This window comes from Aegilops tauschii, chromosome 5 (genome assembly GCF_002575655.3).
Source record: "Aegilops tauschii subsp. strangulata cultivar AL8/78 chromosome 5, Aet v6.0, whole genome shotgun sequence".
In the NCBI taxonomy this organism is placed as follows: Eukaryota; Viridiplantae; Streptophyta; class Magnoliopsida; order Poales; family Poaceae; genus Aegilops; species Aegilops tauschii.
Genome location: NC_053039.3, coordinates 428,158,986 through 428,176,215, shown reverse-complemented (window position 1 = coordinate 428,176,215; position 17,230 = coordinate 428,158,986).

Sequence of the window (17,230 nt, the reverse complement as noted above, 5' to 3'; positions counted from 1 at the left end):
TAGGTCGGGCCATTGCCGATGCAAAGAGAAACTGCGCAAGTGAAAAGGAGAAGAAGAAGTTGCAGCACATGTTAGAGGATCACAAGAAATTGTTGTACCCGAATTGCGAAGCTGACAAGAAAAATGTGATGCCCGGATCATTAAGCTACAGTAAACCTCTGCTAATGACGCCATGTCATCACTGTTACTGTTGTTAAACTCGCGTTGGTTCAAATTCCGTTCAAATTCAAATTTAAAATCAAGACAAAATAAAATGTCAAAACTAAAATGCTCAAGTTGTTACAAATAATCATTTGGTAATCTTGGTGGAGAAACCACGATTTTACAGGATGGTTATATGCTCTAAAATTAAAGTAAAAGAAGGTACAAAAGAAAAATAGGAAAGCCCCTCCCTCCCCACTGGGCCTCTCGGCCCACCTGGCCACCAGCCAGGCCGGCCCACTCCCCACACCCCTCCCTGGCCTATATGGCCCTTCCCCGAACCTGAAACCCTAGCCCGGTCGCCCCTCGATCCCCCACTCGCCCCCACTTCCCCACGCCCCACTCCTCCCTCCCTGATCCAGATCGGGATCAGGGGCACCCGAGCACCGCCGCCCCAACTGCGACGACCGCGCGACCACGCGCCCCGCCGCCGGCGCCCAACCCGGCACCGCCCCACCGCCGTCATCCTCGCCTCCTCCCCTCCCGATCTGGGAGACCCGACGCCGCGCCCGACCCGCCATCCGCCGCCCAGAGACCCCCCTCGCCGGACGCCTCACAGCTCCTCCCTCGTGCCCCTCTCGCCTCCCCCTCGTCAGTCGACGCTTGCTGACGCCGCGCCCGTCGCTCGTCGACCGCGCTGACGCCACCTCACCACCGGAATGCAACCGTCCCCGTCCTCCTCCCCAACGGCCCCAACGAGCCTGCTGCCAGACCCCTACAGCTCCGTCGTGAGCACCACCTCCTACCTCTCTCTATACTCTCCCGTGGTAGCCGTAGATGCCACCGACGTGTTCGTGCTCCAGCTGTGGCCAATGGCCCAGTTCGCCCCGGCCGTCGCTGCTCGTACCGCTCGCCGCGCCCACGCGTTTCGCCCCCTGCGTCGCGCCTGCTGTGCTGCGCCGCTCGGCGCCGCCCTGCGCGGCCCGGCTGCCCGCGGCCGCTCCGCCGTGCCCTTGGCCACGGCCTGGCTCGCCCCGCTGCGTGCTCGTCGCCACACCGCGGCCCTGCTCGCTACCGCTCGCTCACGGCCTTCTCCTCGCCCGCACGCCCAATGCCCGCTAACCCGCCCCGATTGGCCTATGGGCCAATGACAGCCGGGGCCCACGCCCTGTTAAGTTAAAAAATAATAAAAATAAATAAATTAATTAACTAATTTAATAATTAATTAACTTAATTAATGTTGCTTAATTAACCAGTTAACTAACTAATTAGCCTAACTAATCATGTTAGATTAGCTGTTGTCAATGACAGGGGGCCCCACCCCCCTGTTGACCAGTCAACGTTGACTGGTCAATCGGGACCCTCCTGGTCCACCTGTCAGTCTCCGTGTACAATCTGTGTACACAGGGCAGGGTACCCATAGCATTTTCAATCCGTGTAAAATTAATTTCAGAAATTGTTAAAACATTAGAAATTCATAGAAAAATAATCGTAACTCGGATGAAAATGTTTTGTACATCAAAGTTGCTCAGAACGACGAGACGAATCCGAATACGTGATCCGTTTGTCTGCCACATGCCCCTAACTACCTGAACATGCAACTTTTACCCTCCGTTTCATCTGTCCGAAAATGCTAAACCTGGGGAAACATTCTCGGATGTTATCCCCCTTCGCCGGTAACGTGTAGCACCGCATTAGAATACGTCTAGCTCTGTCTGTTGTCCTGTTATGCTCTTGCTTGATATGTATTTACTGTTTCTTCCCCCTCTTCTCTCCGGTAGACCCCGAGACCGATGTTGATGTCCCTGTGATCGACTACGTCGACGACGACCCTCCTTTCCTTTCAGCGGAGCTTCCAGGCAAGCCCCCCTTTGATCATCCCGATATCGCCCATTCCATTCTCTCATGCTTGCATTAGATTTTGCTACTCTTATTGATTGCTCCTATTCTGATGCATAGCCTGCTTTTGTAACCTGCTGTTGTACCTTACATGCTTATCCTAAACTGCTTAGTATAGGTTGGTTAGTGATCCATCAGTGACCCCACCTTGTCCTTGTTGCCCCTGCTTCATCATCGGCGACTCGATCAACGTGATCGACGACCAGAGCCCGACACCTCACATCACATCGCTCCCCTTTTGTTGCTCGACTCTGTAGAGCTACTATCGAGTGCCGAGGGTGATCCCTCATAACGCACTCCTGATGATAATTATGTAGTGTAGCTATTCGGTCGTGGTCATTGAGGGTGATTTCCTCTTTCACCATTTCCGATACGGCTCTGTCGTTCAACACCTCAAGTGTGAACCTCGAGGGTGGTCCCTCTTACGTTCACCTTGAAGATTACATTGAGTGGAATCCACCGGGGGTGATTCCTTGGGTTTTCCCCTTGATGTCTGGACACACGGTTACCTTGACATTACTTGAGACCTTTGGGAAAGTCGGGCGGGCCCGGAGAGCACCCGCAAGATGGTTACGAGGCACGGCCGGGCCGGCAGACCGCCCCAATCGAGTGGGCTGGGCTAGCCCTTGCCGTATTTCCTCGAGACGGGGCAACGGGGTCACATTATCGTGAGTCTCTGCTCGTCTCCGCAAACTAATAATACGCTATGGTTTGGGTATTTGTTCTGAATTGGCCTTTGGCCATTACGCATCAACCACCACGCGAGAATAGTTATGGGCCTCGACGTCGCAGTATCAGCCGAAGCTTTATCAGACGTCCAGTTCAGCATTGCGGCACGGCTGGGCCGGCACCATCCTGTAGTGGTGGAGCCTGGACCCGCCCTGCACGTAACGACCCGGAGTGCAACGGGCGATGGGCCCAGACCCCGGAGTGCTTAGGAGGTAGACCGGCGGGGACCTCTCTGCTGAGCCTAGGTAGGGCTGCGACGTGTTGATCTTCCGAGGCCAGACATTGACCCAGAAAAGTGTGTCCGGCCAGAGTGATCGAGCGTGTTGGAAAACGTGGTGCACCCCTGCAGGGAAGATCTTTATTCGAATACCGTGTCCATGGTAATGGACGTTCAGACTTATATCTTGATCTAATACAACTAGAAATGGATACTTAAGTTATGTGGCTCCGGGATTGCTTTCTCGCAGGGAGTCGAGGAAGGATCTGTGGGCATTATTGCTACAACATGCTTGATAATTAAACTGCTATTCTTTACTCTTCTTTATGCTGCAAGATGCTTGGAGCTGCTTGAAGATGCTAGTCTTCGATAGGCTAGAACTTCCCCCCTATTCTGGCATTCTGCAGTTCAGTCCACAGATATAGCCTTTCCTTTTGATACCAATGCATACTTAGTATAGATCTGATGCTTGCGAGTACTTTGGATGAGTACTCACGGTTGCTTTGCTTCCCCTTTTCCCCCTTCTTCCTTCTTTCCGGTTGTTGCAACCAGATGGTGGATCCCTGGAGCCAGATTGTAACACCCTGGGAATCATGCTACAGTAACTCCCTGTGATTAAGCTAATCATGTTGCTAAACAGGGCTTGATCACATTTGAATCACCTTCCTTTTCTAACTCCTAGTTCAAACTTCAAATATAATTAAAGTGAAAAATAAAAGTTTTCAAAAACTCAAACAAAAATGTTCTGTGGGTGCTAAATAATACACTGGCAATTATGGTGGAGAAAACTCCTTTTTATAAAATGCCTAAATACTTTAAATGAAATATAACAGAAAGGAAATAAGCAAATAAAAAGAAAACAGAAAACAGAAACAGAGCAGGAAAAGAAAAAAAGGAGCAGGCCTTCCCCCCCACTGGACCCGTGGCCCATCTGCACCGAACCCCCGGCCCAAACTGGGCCGCACCCCCGCACCCCCGACCCCGGCCCAGCCCACCTCTCCTCCCTCGCCCCCTTCCCTGTTCCCCCGACCGGGTCGGAACAGGGGCGCGCTCCCGCCCGACCCCCTCGCCGGCACCGACGCCGGAGAGGATAAGGGCGCCAGCGGCCCCCGCCTCCTCGGGCCTCTCTCCCACTCACCCCGCTCACTCCCTCGGCCTCTGCGCCTCTCCCCCGCCAGATCCACCTCTCTCTCCCCTTCGATCCCCTCTGCCCGCGCGTGCTCGCCGCCGTTCACCGTCGAACTCGCGGCCACCGTGCCCCGATCGCCCCGACGACGTGCCCGAACGACTCCCCGCCGTCGACTACGTCGACTACGCCCTCGGGAACGAGCCGAGCGCCTCTGCACCGGCCTCCCCGAGCTCGTCTTCAACCTACGGCCGCTGTCGTTCGTCGCCGATTCCGGCTACCCCGCGCCCTCCCCGAGCACGCTGCCACTCCCTACAGCTCCGCTGTGAGCTCCCGCATCACCTCCCCCTCTCCGTTAGCTCGCTCGCGCTCCGTAGCTGCTCCCCCACGCGCGCCCGAACGCCACGCCGCGGAGCTCGCCGCCGGCGTGTCTCCGGTGACCAAATGGTCACGGCCGTAGGCCCGCTAGCCCGACCGCACCGTCCCGTGCCCGCCTAGGTAGTTAGTTCGGCCGTTCGCGCGCTCTAACGCAGCTTCCGTCGGGCACCCGTAGCACCTCGCCGCCGGCGAGCTCGTAGCGGTCGTCCCTGGCCGTTTCAGCCCCTCCGACCACCGCCGTTGGACGCGCGACGTCGAGCCGCGTCGAACGCGCCCAGCCCCGCCCCCGCAAACCCACTGTGGGTGAAACCCGCGCCCCTCCCGCGCGCGCCGCCGTGCGTTTTGGTCGCCGGCGTTGCTCCGGCGCCGGCCGCCGACATGGCAGGCCTGGGGCCACCCCAGTGCCCCTGCCAGTGGCCCCCACGGGCCCCAGTTGACTGGGTTGACCCAGTCAACTGCTGACTGGGCAGGCCCAGTCACTGACATGCGGGCCCCGCCGCAAAAATAAAAGAAAAAGAAAATGTTTTATAAATAAAAATAATTATTTTAACTAATCACTCACTGACATGTGGGGCCCACCCCTCTAATTATACTGTTAGATTAGTTTAAATAGATATTAGAATAACAGAGACTGACATGTGGGTCCCACTGGACCCACCTGTCTGGTTTGACTGGTCAGCCGACCTGTTGACTTGCTGACGTCAGCATTGCCTCATGCTGACGTCATAATTCATTTTTCTTAATATAAATAATTCCAGAAATTCAAATAAACTTTGAAAATTCATATCTTTTAAACCGTAACTCGGATGAAAATGTTTTCTATATGAAAGTTGCTCAGAACGACGAGACGAATCCGGATACGCAGTCCGTTCGTCCACCACACCTCCCTAACCTATCGAACTAGCAACTTTCCCCCTCCGGTCCGTCTGTCCAAAAACGCGTAACATCGGGAATACCTCCCGGATGTTCCCCCCCTTCACCGATACCACCTGCTGTCGCGTTAGGACACCCCTAGCACCGCTCATTGTCATGTCACGCATCGTCATGCTTATGTTTGCATTGTATTTACTGTTTCTTCCCCCTCTTCTCTCCGGTAGACTACGAGACCGACACTGCTGCTGCCCAGTTCGACTACGGAGTCGACGACCCCTCCTACTTGCCAGAGCAACCAGGCAAGCCCCCCCCTTGATCACCAGATATCGCCTACTCTTCTCTATACTGCTTGCATTAGAGTAGTGTAGCATGTTACTGCTTTCCGATAATCCTATCCTGATGCATAGCCTGTCATTGTTTCTACAATTGTTACCCTTACCTGCTATCCTACTGCTTAGTATAGGATGCTAGTGTTTCATCAGTGGCCCTACACTCTTGTCCGTCTGCCATGCTATACTACTGGGCCGTGATCACTTCGGGAGGTGATCACGGGTATATACTATATGCATTATATACATGACACATGTGGTGACTAAAGTCGGGTCGACTCGTTGAGTACCCGCAAGTGATTCTGATGAGGGGGCTGAAAGGACAGGTGGCTCCACCCCGGTAGAGGTGGGCCTGGGTTCCTGACAGCCCCCGACTGTTACTTTATGGCGGAGCGACAGGGCAGGTTGAGACCGCCTAGGTGAGAGGTGGGCCTGGCCCTGGTCGGCGTTCGCAGATAAACAACACGCTTAACGAGTTCTGGGTATTTGATCTGAGTCTGGCCATTTGGTCTATACGCACTAACCATCTACGTGGGAGTAGTTATGGGTATCCCGACGTCGTGGTAACAGCCGAAGCTCTTTTGACGTCAGCGACTGAGTGGCGCGCGCCGCATTGGACCGTAAGCTCGCGCTTGTATTAAGGGGGCTAGGTCTGCTTCCGGCCGCGTACGCAACGTGCAGGTGTGCATAGGGCGATGGGCCCAGACCCCTGCGCGCATAGGTTTAGACCGGCGTGCTGACCTCTCTGTTGAGCCTAGGTGGGGCTGCGACGTGTTGATCTTACGAGGCCGGGCATGACCCAGAAAAGTGTGTCCGGCCAATTGGGATCGAGCGTGTTGGGTTATGTGGTGCACCCCTGCAGGGAAGTTTATCTATTCGAATAGCCGTGTCCCTCGGTAAAAGGACGACCCGGAGTTGTACCTTGACCTTATGACAACTAGAACTGGATACTGAATAAAATACACCCTTCCAAGTGCCAGATACAACCCGGTGATCGCTCTCTAACAGGGCGACGAGGAGGGGATCGCCGGGTAGGATTATGCTATGCGATGCTACTTGGAGGACTTCAATCTACTCTCTTCTACCTGCTGCAAGATGGAGATGACCAGAAGCGTAGTCTTCGACAGGACTAGCTATCCCCCTTTTATTCTGGCATTCTGCAGTTCAGTCCACTGATATGCCCCTTTACACATATACCCATGCATATGTAGTGTAGCTCCTTGCTTGCGAGTACTTTGGATGAGTACTCACGGTTGCTTCTTTCCCTCTTTCCCCCTTTTTCTTTTCTAGCTGGTTGTCACAACCAGATGTTGGAGTCCAGGAGCCAGACGCCACCGTCGACGACGACACCTACGACACTGGAGGTGCCTACTACTACGTGCAGCCCGCTGACGACGATCAGGAGTAGTTAGGAGGATCCCAGGCAGGAGGCCTGCGCCTCGTTCGATCTGTATCCCTATTTGTGCTAGCCTTCTTAAGGCAAACTTGTTTAACTTATGTCTGTACTCAGATATCGTTGCTTCCGCTGACTCGTCTGTGATCGAGCACTTGTATTCGAGCCCTCGAGGCCCCTGGCTTGTATTATGATGCTTGTATGACTTATTTATGTGTTTAGAGTTGTGTTGTGATATCTTCCCGTGAGTCCCTGATCTTGGTCGTACACATTTGCGTGCATGATTAGTGTACGGTCAAATCGGGGGCGTCACACAGATGCCACCGCCGATGGATACTACTACATGGAGGCCGCCGACGACCAGAAGTAGTTAGGAGGTCCCAGGCAGGAGGCCTTGCCTCTTCGATCGTGTTGCTTTTGTGCTAGCCTTCTTAAGGCATCCTTGTTTAACTTATGTCTGTACTCAGATATTGTTGCTTCCGCTGACGCTTGTGTATCGAGCTTGTATTCGAGCCCTCGAGGCCCCTGGCTTGTAATATGAAGCTTGTATTATTTTATTTGTGTCTAGAGTTGTGTTGTGATATCTTCCCGTGAGTCCCTGATCTTGATCGTACACATTTGCGTGTATGATTAGTGTACGGGCGAATCGGGGGCGTCACAAAAAAGCTGGGCACCACACCGAATTGCTGCAATGGATGGCAGAGAATGGTGTATCTGACAAGGGATTTGGAAAGTTGCTGGTAATGATAAAGAATATGCTTCCAAAGGACAACGAATTGCCCGAGAGTACGTATGAAGCAAAGAAGGCTATCTGCCCTCTAGGGTTAGAGGTGCAGAAGATACATGCATGCCCTAATGACTGCATCCTCTACCGCGGTGAGTACGAGGATTTGAACGCGTGCCCGGTATGCGGTGCATTGCGCTATAAGATCAGCCGCGATGACCCTGGTGTTGTCGAGGGCGAGCGCCCCAAGAAAAAGATTCCTGCCAAGGTGATGTGGTATGCTCCTATAATACCATGGTTGAAATGTTTCTTCCAAAACAAAGAGCATGCCAAGGCGATGCAATGGCACAGAGAAGACCGTAAGAAAGACGGAAAGTTGAGAGTACCCGCTGACAGGTCGCAGTGGAGAAAAATCGAGAGAAAGTACAGGAAGGAGTTTGCAGGTGACGCAAGGAACATATGGTTTGGTCTAAGCGCAGATGGCATCAATCCTTTTGGGGAGAAGAGCAGCAACCATAGCACATGGCATGTGACTCTATGTATGTATAACCTTCCTCCTTGGTTGTGCATGAAGCGGAAGTTCATTATGATGCCAGTGCTCATCCAAGGCCCTAAGCAACCCGGCAACGACATTGATGTGTACCTAAGGCCATTAGTTGAAGAACTCTTACAGCTGTGGGGGAACAGGTGTACGTGCGTGGGATGAGCACAAACAGGAAGAATTTGACCTAAAGGCGTTGCTGTTCGTGACCATCAATGATTGGCCTGCTCTCACTAACCTTTCAGGACAGACAAACAAGGGATACCGCGCATGCACGCACTGTTTGGATGATACCGACAGTATATATTTGGACAATTGTAGGAAGAATGTGTACCTGGGACATCGTCGATTTCTTCCGAGCAGGCATCCCGTAAGAAAGAAAGGCAAGCATTTCAAAGGTGAGGCGGATCACCGGACGAAGCCTCGCCACCGTACTGGTGCTGATGTACATGATATGGTCAAGGATTTGAAGGTAGTCTTTGGAAAGGGTCCTGGCGGACAACCTGTTCCGAATGACGCTGACGGACGCGCACGCATGTGGAAGAAGAAATCTATATTTTGGGACCTGCCCTATTGGAAAGATCTAGAGGTCCGCTCTGCAATCGACGTGATGCATGTGACGAAGAATCTTTGCGTGACCCTGCTTGGCTTCTTGGGCGTGTATGGGAAGACAAAAGATACACCTGAGGCACGGGAGGACCAGCAACGTATGCATGGAAAAGACGGCATACATCAGGGTCATGCCAGCTACGCTCTTACCAAAGAAGAGAAGGAAATCTTCTTTGAATGCCTCTTCAGTATGAAGGTACCGTCTGGCTTCTCGTCGAATATAAAGGGAATAATAAATATGGCAGAGAAAAAGTTTCAGAACCTAAAGTCTCATGACTGCCACGTGATTATGATGCAACTGCTTCCGATTGCATTGAGGGGGCTTCTACCGGAAAACGTTCGATTAGCCATTGTGAAGCTATGTGCATTCCTCAATGCAATCTCTCAGAAATGCAATCTCTCAGAAGGTAAGCGATCCAGAAACCATACCAAGGTTAGAGAATGATTTGGTGCAATGTCTTATCAGTTTCGAGTTGGTGTTCCCACCATCCTTCTTCAACATCATGACGCACGTCCTAGTTCACCTATGCGAAGAGATTAACATTTTGGGTCCTGTATTTCTACACAATATATTCCCCTTTGAGAGGTTCATGGGAGTCTTAAAAAAATATGTTCATAACCGTGCTAGGCCAGAAGGAAGCATCTCCAAGGGCCATGAAAATGAGGAGGTCATTGAGTTTTGTATTGACTTTATTCCTGACCTTAAGCCGATTGGTGTTCCTGAATCGCGGCATAAGGGCGGACTGGATGGAAAAGGCACGCTGGGAGGGGATCAAATAATATGTATGGACGGGCATTCTCTCACTCAAGCACACTACACAGTTTTACAGAATTCCGCCTTTGTGGCTCCGTATATGGACGAACACAAGAATTTTCTATGCTCCAAACACCCGGAGCAGTCTGACGACTGGATTACACGTGAACAAATGGGGACTTTCGCCGACTGGTTGCAGACACGTGCCATGCATGACGCCGCTATTGAAGATGACTTGTACTTGCTGCCCTAGTTACCATCTGTAAGGGCATTTTCCTACTTTGTGTTTTGGATGATGATGACAACCCTTTGTTGGTCTAATCGTGTGCTAAGTTCTTCAGGTTCTCGGTGATTAGGCTTACATCGGTAGCTATTCTCTCTGGAAGGAAAAGATCGAAGACAGGGTTTTCTATGTTTTTATCTCTTTGGTCATAGGGAACCCGTACTACCAAGAGGGAATCCGCATTAGAAGGTGTTGGGGAATCTTTTCACATACACACTTGCCACACCCCTCTCTTGCCTTCTTTATTCTTGAGAGAGAGAGAGAGCTTCCCTTCTTTCCTTCTACTTGATGCGTTTTCCCAGCCGTTGTACCGCTCACGCGAGCGGTTGTACCACTGGCCCATGGCGCTTCCCCAGTCTTGAACAAGCGGTTGTACCGCTGCTCCCGGGTGGTGGTACCGCCACCATGCTCTACAATGACTGCGGCGGTTGTTCCGGCCAAGTACCGCTCAACAACCGGACATACTTCTGTTTTGATGCGGTACTTGGGTGGTGGTGGCCTGGTTGGTCCGGTTGTGCCCCGCATACCGGTACCACCGGTGCCCCGAGTGGTTCTACCGCTTGGGACTTAGCCGCCCAAGCGCCCAAGGCCAGGCGGTTGCACCGGTCGTGTACCGCTCGACTAGCGCACTCAGGGGTGACACCCTACTGTTTCAATGCAGTGGTTGAGCGGTGGCTATGTGGTTGTTCCAATGGACCGGTACTACCGCCTGCTCGCCTGGTTGTACCACCTGGTAGGGTTCTGCTGGTAAACCGTGAGTCCCGGTTGTACCAAGGCAAGGAGCGGTTGTACCGCTGCAGTACAGAATTCGCAGTAACGGTTGGATTTAGGGTTTGCTATATAAGGGTGGTTCTTCCACCTACCACTCCCACCTCTTACCTCTCTCACTCCACCATTAATGCCACTCAAGCTCTCTTGCCCGATCTCTCTCTCTCTCTCTAGCCACTCAAACTTGTTGATTTGCAGGGATTGAAGGAGGAGACCTAGATCTACACTTCCACCAAAGGATATTTGCTTCCCCCAACTTTCTTGTGTGGATTTTGTTACTCTTGGGTGTTTGAGCACCCTAGACGGTTGAGGTCACCTCAGAGCCACATTCCATTATGGTGAAGCTCCGTGGTTTTGTTGGGAGCCTCCAATTCAGTTGTGGAGAGAGCCCCAACCTTGTTTGTAAAGGTCCGGACGCCGCCTCCAAGGGCACCAATAGTGGAATCACGGCATCTCGCATTGTGTGAGGGCGTGAGGAGAATACGGTGGCCCTAGTGGCCTCTTGGGGAGCATTGTGCCTCCACACCGCTCCAACGGAGATGTACTTCTCCTCAAAAGGAAGGAACTTCGGTAACACATCCTCGTCTTCACCGGCTCCACTCTTGGTTATCTCGTACCTTTACTTGTGCAAGCCTATATTGTGTTGCATCCTTTGCTTGCTTGTGTGCTTGTTGTTGTTGCATCATATAGGTTGCTCACCTAGTTGCATATCTAGACAACCTACTTTGATGCAAAGTTTAAATTGGTAAATACAAGCTAAAAATTGTTAGTTTCCTATTCACCCCCTCTAGTCAACTATATCGATTCTTTCAATTGGTATCAGAGCCTCGTCTCTTTATTAAGGACTTTGCCGTCCGAAGAGTATGGTTGACACCATAGACGGTGGGGAGGAGCACTCCAGTGTGAATCCGATCTCGTCTACGGCCGATGGGGGAACCGCGGTCTCTCGTGAGGAATTCAATGTGGCTTTGGACACATTGAAAACCTCCATGACGACCGAGGTTGAAAGCATGTTTAACAAATTCTTAGAAGGGCTTAAATTATCCACCGCACCGATGAAAGTGGGTGATCCCACTAACAAGGTGACGGATGCTAACTCCGACAAGGGGGAAGCTACTAGTCAAAAGGCTCCTTCTTCTAGTGGTAAAAATGGCAACGACATCTTTGCCCATGTGGAACCTCCGCTTTCTGATGGTGGACCGATTCCTTCTACTCATTTGAATCATGCCGGTCCTCCCCCTAAGATTGTGAAAAATGAGGACTTTGATTCTTGGGTTTATCGCTTTAAGCGTCATTTAAACCATGTTAATACTAATCTTTGGAGAATCATTGAAGAAGGTTTTTATCCGCATGACTGAAGCAACTTCACCCCTAGAGAAGCCGCGGATAATCAATTCAATGAGAATGCTCTCTTCATCATCCAAGATGCAATTCCTCCCGAAGATCTTGCCCATCTCCGGCCCTTCACCGTGGCCAAGGATGCATGGCACCATGTTGTTTCCCTCTACAGGGGAAGCGCAAGCATTCAACGCTCCAACTATGAAGTGAGATGGCGCCATGTTGTTTCCCTCATCTGTTACAAAGGCATTTTATTTTTTTACTTATTACAACTCCATACATTTTGTCCATTCAGTATGCACCATTCAAAGCTGCGTCATCAATTTTTAACCCTTTCTGGCTTCATTTGCTATTTTTCATGCATTTACTGGTTTTTTCACCTAAATGACCCTGAAATTTAAAAACACTTCAAATGAACTCCGAAAAGGTTGAAAGTTGGCATGGTATCATAATTTCACCCACATAGCAAGTGCAAAAAAGTAGAGAGGGTTACGGCAAAAACTGGATGCACTTCGTGTACAAAATGGACAATCTCTTTCGAAATATCAGGGTTTCGGACGAAAACTCATCTGTTACAAAGGTATTTCATTTTTTAAATAACCTAAGTATTACCAAATTGAATATAATGATAAAATACGCTAATATTAAACATATCAAAAAAGAATCACTGAAAAATCTATTTTTAAAGTTAATTATTCACAAACTAGTGATTCACACAAATTTCAAATAATTCAAATTTAAATTATTCAAATTTGAAAACTACTGGCACTAACAGAATTTTTTTAATTTTTGAACCTAAAGAAAAAATATTCACAAATAAAATATAAATACAGCAAAAAACAACTCAGAAATAAATAAAAGAAAATAAATAAAGCAGAAAAGAAAAAAGAAAAAAAAGCCCGCCTACTGGGCCACAACGGCCTGCATACAACTAGAAACCCAACCTCTAGTTGGGCCAGGATGCAGGCCTGCAAGGCCCAATAGGCCCACAGGGCAGAGCGACAGAGTTAGGCCCAGAAGCCTACTATAGAGAGGAGTTCAGCACCTCTCCTGAGCCGTGGCTTTTAAACAGGTGCGGCCGCTCTTCGCTAGGCGAGGTGGGACTAAACTTCCGCACCACACCTGCGCCAGCGCACCCCCTTTTGTACCGGGTCATGGCTCCAACCGGTACTAAAGGGAGGGGGGTCTTTAGTACCGGTTGGAGCCACCACCACTACAAAAAAATACACTTCCGTGATGATACGTGTTTGTCACAGTAGGTCGCGTTTTCTGTCATGCATGTACATCCATGACAAATTTATGACAGAATCAAGATAGTCATACCTGTGCTGTCGTAGAAGTGTTCCATGACATTGCCAAAATTATCATCACGGAAGTGTCCACTTCCATGACGATAAATCGCGCGTCACAGAAGTGCTTTCGTCAAGGGTGACCGACACGTGGCATCCACCGTAACGGAACGCCATTAAGCTATCGGGTCGGATTTTGGATCCGATAACCCATTAACAGCCACGACCAATGCCGATTTTCCACGTGTAAAATTCTCATTGGCTGACAGATCCACGCGTCAGCTCCGCATTGGCACAGGTGTCACTCATCCAACGGTCGGGATGGGCCTATGATATGTTGACACGTGGACCGGCCCAAAAGTGGCCCACAAAGTTTAAATGGGCCGGCCCAACCGAAGGCCCATAAGATTTAGCGGACCATAATGGGCCGGCCCAGCTAAAGGCCCACAAAATTTAGCGGACCATAATGGGCCGACCCAGCTAAAGGCCCACACGATTTTGCAGACCATAATGGGTCGGCCCAGCTAAAGGCCCACAAGATTTTGCGGACCACAATGGGCCGGCCCAGCTAAAGGCCCACAAGATTCTGCTGACCATAATGGCCCGGCCCAGCTAAAGGCCCAACATTCTCTGTCAAATCGGCCCGTCAACGGCCTGTCCTAAACTTGTCATCAACGCGGCCCATGGTCACTTCTGGCCCGTTAACAGTCCGCCATGTAATTGGCCCGAATTACGGCCTGGTGTATTTCCGGCCTGTTAAAGGTCCGGCTTCATTTGGGCCCATTTACAGGCCATCAAAACTTTCGGCCCATAAACGACCGTGAAGGATTTGGTCATATTCGGCCATGTCTGACATTCGGCCTGTTAGAGGCCCACTATAGCTTTGGGCCACTTTCAGCCTGTTGTCATTTTCGGCATGTTAACGCCGGACGTAAACCATGGGCCATATGTGGCCCAACGTCATATCGGGCCCATTAACAGCCCATATAAAAATGACGATAATCTAGCCCGACCGAAGTTCCGGCCTGTTAAAGGCCCGTGTATTAGGTCGGCGCATTTACGGCCCGTCCGAATTTCGGCCTGTCAAAGGTCCGCATCGTAAATGGGCCACCATTTCGGCCTGCTAAGTCCAGTGGGTTATTTGGCACAATCAGGGCCCAATCTCACTTTCGGTCTATTAAAGGCCCATGTTTTTTATGGGCTCGAGATATTTACACCTGTAAACGGCCTATTTTTACTGAGGGCCCAAATTATGTTTAGGCCTGTTAAAGGCCCACTATGGGCACAGGCCTACCAGAAAAATATGAAAGCTTATGCTGATTTAGGCCCAGATATTTTTAGTGGGCTACATGCCAATTTCGGCCCGTAATCGTTTTTAGCCCAATTGGAATGGGCCCGACGAATGTTGGCATGTTGGGCTCCTACGAAGCTTTCGGCCGAATATATTACTAAGATAAACCTACACTATACAAAAATAGCGTCGTAATTACTGCAGCCTGAGGCAGCATCATAAATGTTGTATCACAACAAAATAAATTCCAACCATACAACAAAAGGCCTGTTGGCATAAAGTTTACAGTCCTTCCAGATAAAAGCACCATCAGATGTATAGAAGCACATATCATTTGACCTGGGTGCTAATGTTTCAGGCTGTAGAATCTGATGGAGCAGCACGATCTCCACCTTTTTTCCGCCATTGCTCTTGAACAACGAAGCGAATGTCTGATAGTCTGGTTTCAAAACCATTCATATCTTGACGACATTTCTCAACCACTATTCTTGTTTCCGAAACAACGTCCATTAGGGATTGGACTTGTGTCTGGAGCACAGATATATCACTCTGTCTAGCAGGAAGATTTTGTTCAGTAGGCGATTTGGACGAGGTTACCTTGACAACTAACCCAGAATTACGCAGGAAGGTGCTTTTTGCACTGTTAGTGGAGAGATACTGACGCACTGCAGCAAGAGGTGACATTGTGCCTGTAGTAGCCTCGTCACCTTCAGGTGGTTGTGGCTGTTCAATCATTTGTTCCATAGCTTCCTGAAAGTTTGAACTTGTAGATTAGTGTACCAGATAAGTTACTAATGAGATAAAAACAAACAAAGTAGGTTAAATTTTTATATATAACTTATTTTGGTGAACTACTGTAATACATTAGCATGTATTGTAGTGCCAACTACATAATAAAATCACTTTCGGAACATATGTCCATGTAGCATGCCTACTGTATTGTCTATTTCCTCACATTTGTTGACATCTAAGGATAAAGAGACATGGTTTAAAGTAGGATGAACATAGTATGACATCATTCATATCATGGGCAAACAGATATAAAACAAACAGGCTATTTTATCATTGTGTGTGCACGTGAACATAACAACTAGATTACAGATCAAGACCAAAAGAATATCCTTCATCTCTTTTAAACCATGTAAGGTGAAATGATACGTTAAGACAACTGTGAATAAAAGTGAACAGAGTAACTGACATTGGCTGCAAACCAAGTAGTTAAATGAACACATCATAGTACCAATCAGTTCAAGGCAGGAGGAGTAAGGACTTACAATAGCGGCTTGAACTGGTGTGCTCATGCCCTTCATCTTGCTAGTGTGGCAATCCTTGAAGATTTGCACTGCATTCGGTTTAGGTTCTTTTTGGTCCGCACGGGCTTTCCTCTGTATTTGGAACAAGTCAATATAGATACGATAATATGGCACACAAAAAAGAAGGAAGTAGCAGCTATTTACAAGAGCCTCGCAGTGTGCAATATAGCTACGAGATCCCGTTGTCTGTTGGAATTTCACTTTAGAACGGTTGGTTTTGTTCTTCAAACAATTAGCCTAGAAGAAGATACACTTGTAAGGCACATACATAAATACAAGTTCAATATGTGGTCTGATCAAATACATATAGCCTACCTGATACTTTGGATTAGACCAGTGTTTAACGAGGGATGTCCAGTCTTCATCTGTAATATATTCCACTTGAGATGTTTGGGCGATTTCATTGTTAGCCTTGCCTTCAAAGTGAGATTTTCTAAGGTGGTACCGATACTGTCGCAGAGCAGACTGAAAAACATGAGTGCATGCTTGTTTAGTTGCATCATCTTTCGGATCCAACTTGAACCTCATCTGTTGAAAAAAGAATGTGAGTCTTATTAGGAGGAAGCTAGAAAGTATGGGACAGAGCAAGACAATATTACTAATTGCGATGAATAACATTACTTACGGATAAATGGTCAAGGAAGGTGTTAAACTGGGTATTGTCTTTCTCATTCCTATACTGGATCCACGTTGGGAGGATACGTGCATGACACCTAACGGCAATGGCTGCCTCTGATACTAACTTGGATGACTCTGTAGCATCACGTGGCCTTATTAAACCTGCCTCAAAATGGATCTCCATTCTTCCTCCTTTAGATTTTGTTAATCTGTCAAGCATTATCCCTGATGTCTGTTTCCGCTTGTGCCGTGGTGCTAGTTCAACAACGAATATGGAAAGTGTTAGTGTACATCAAACTGTGAGAGTACATATAAAGGAGCATGCAACTGCAACTTGACTCGGTCAGGTACCGTCTTGGTGTTGATGCTCATGAGGTTCATCTGATCTTGCCAAGTCCTGTTGTGTCAGCAGTGCTTCGGAAGTAGTGTTAGGTGTGAAGGCAGCTTGGGAACTGGCCAGTTCCGGAGCAAAGGAACGAGTAACTGGTTGAGATGCTGGTACAGTTGAAGCGGATGCTGCAGCTGGTGGAGCAGGTGATACTGTGTTTGTAGATTTAGCCGGTGGACTTGGACCTTCTACTACACTATAAGTACCAGCAGAATCTCGACGGCAGAAC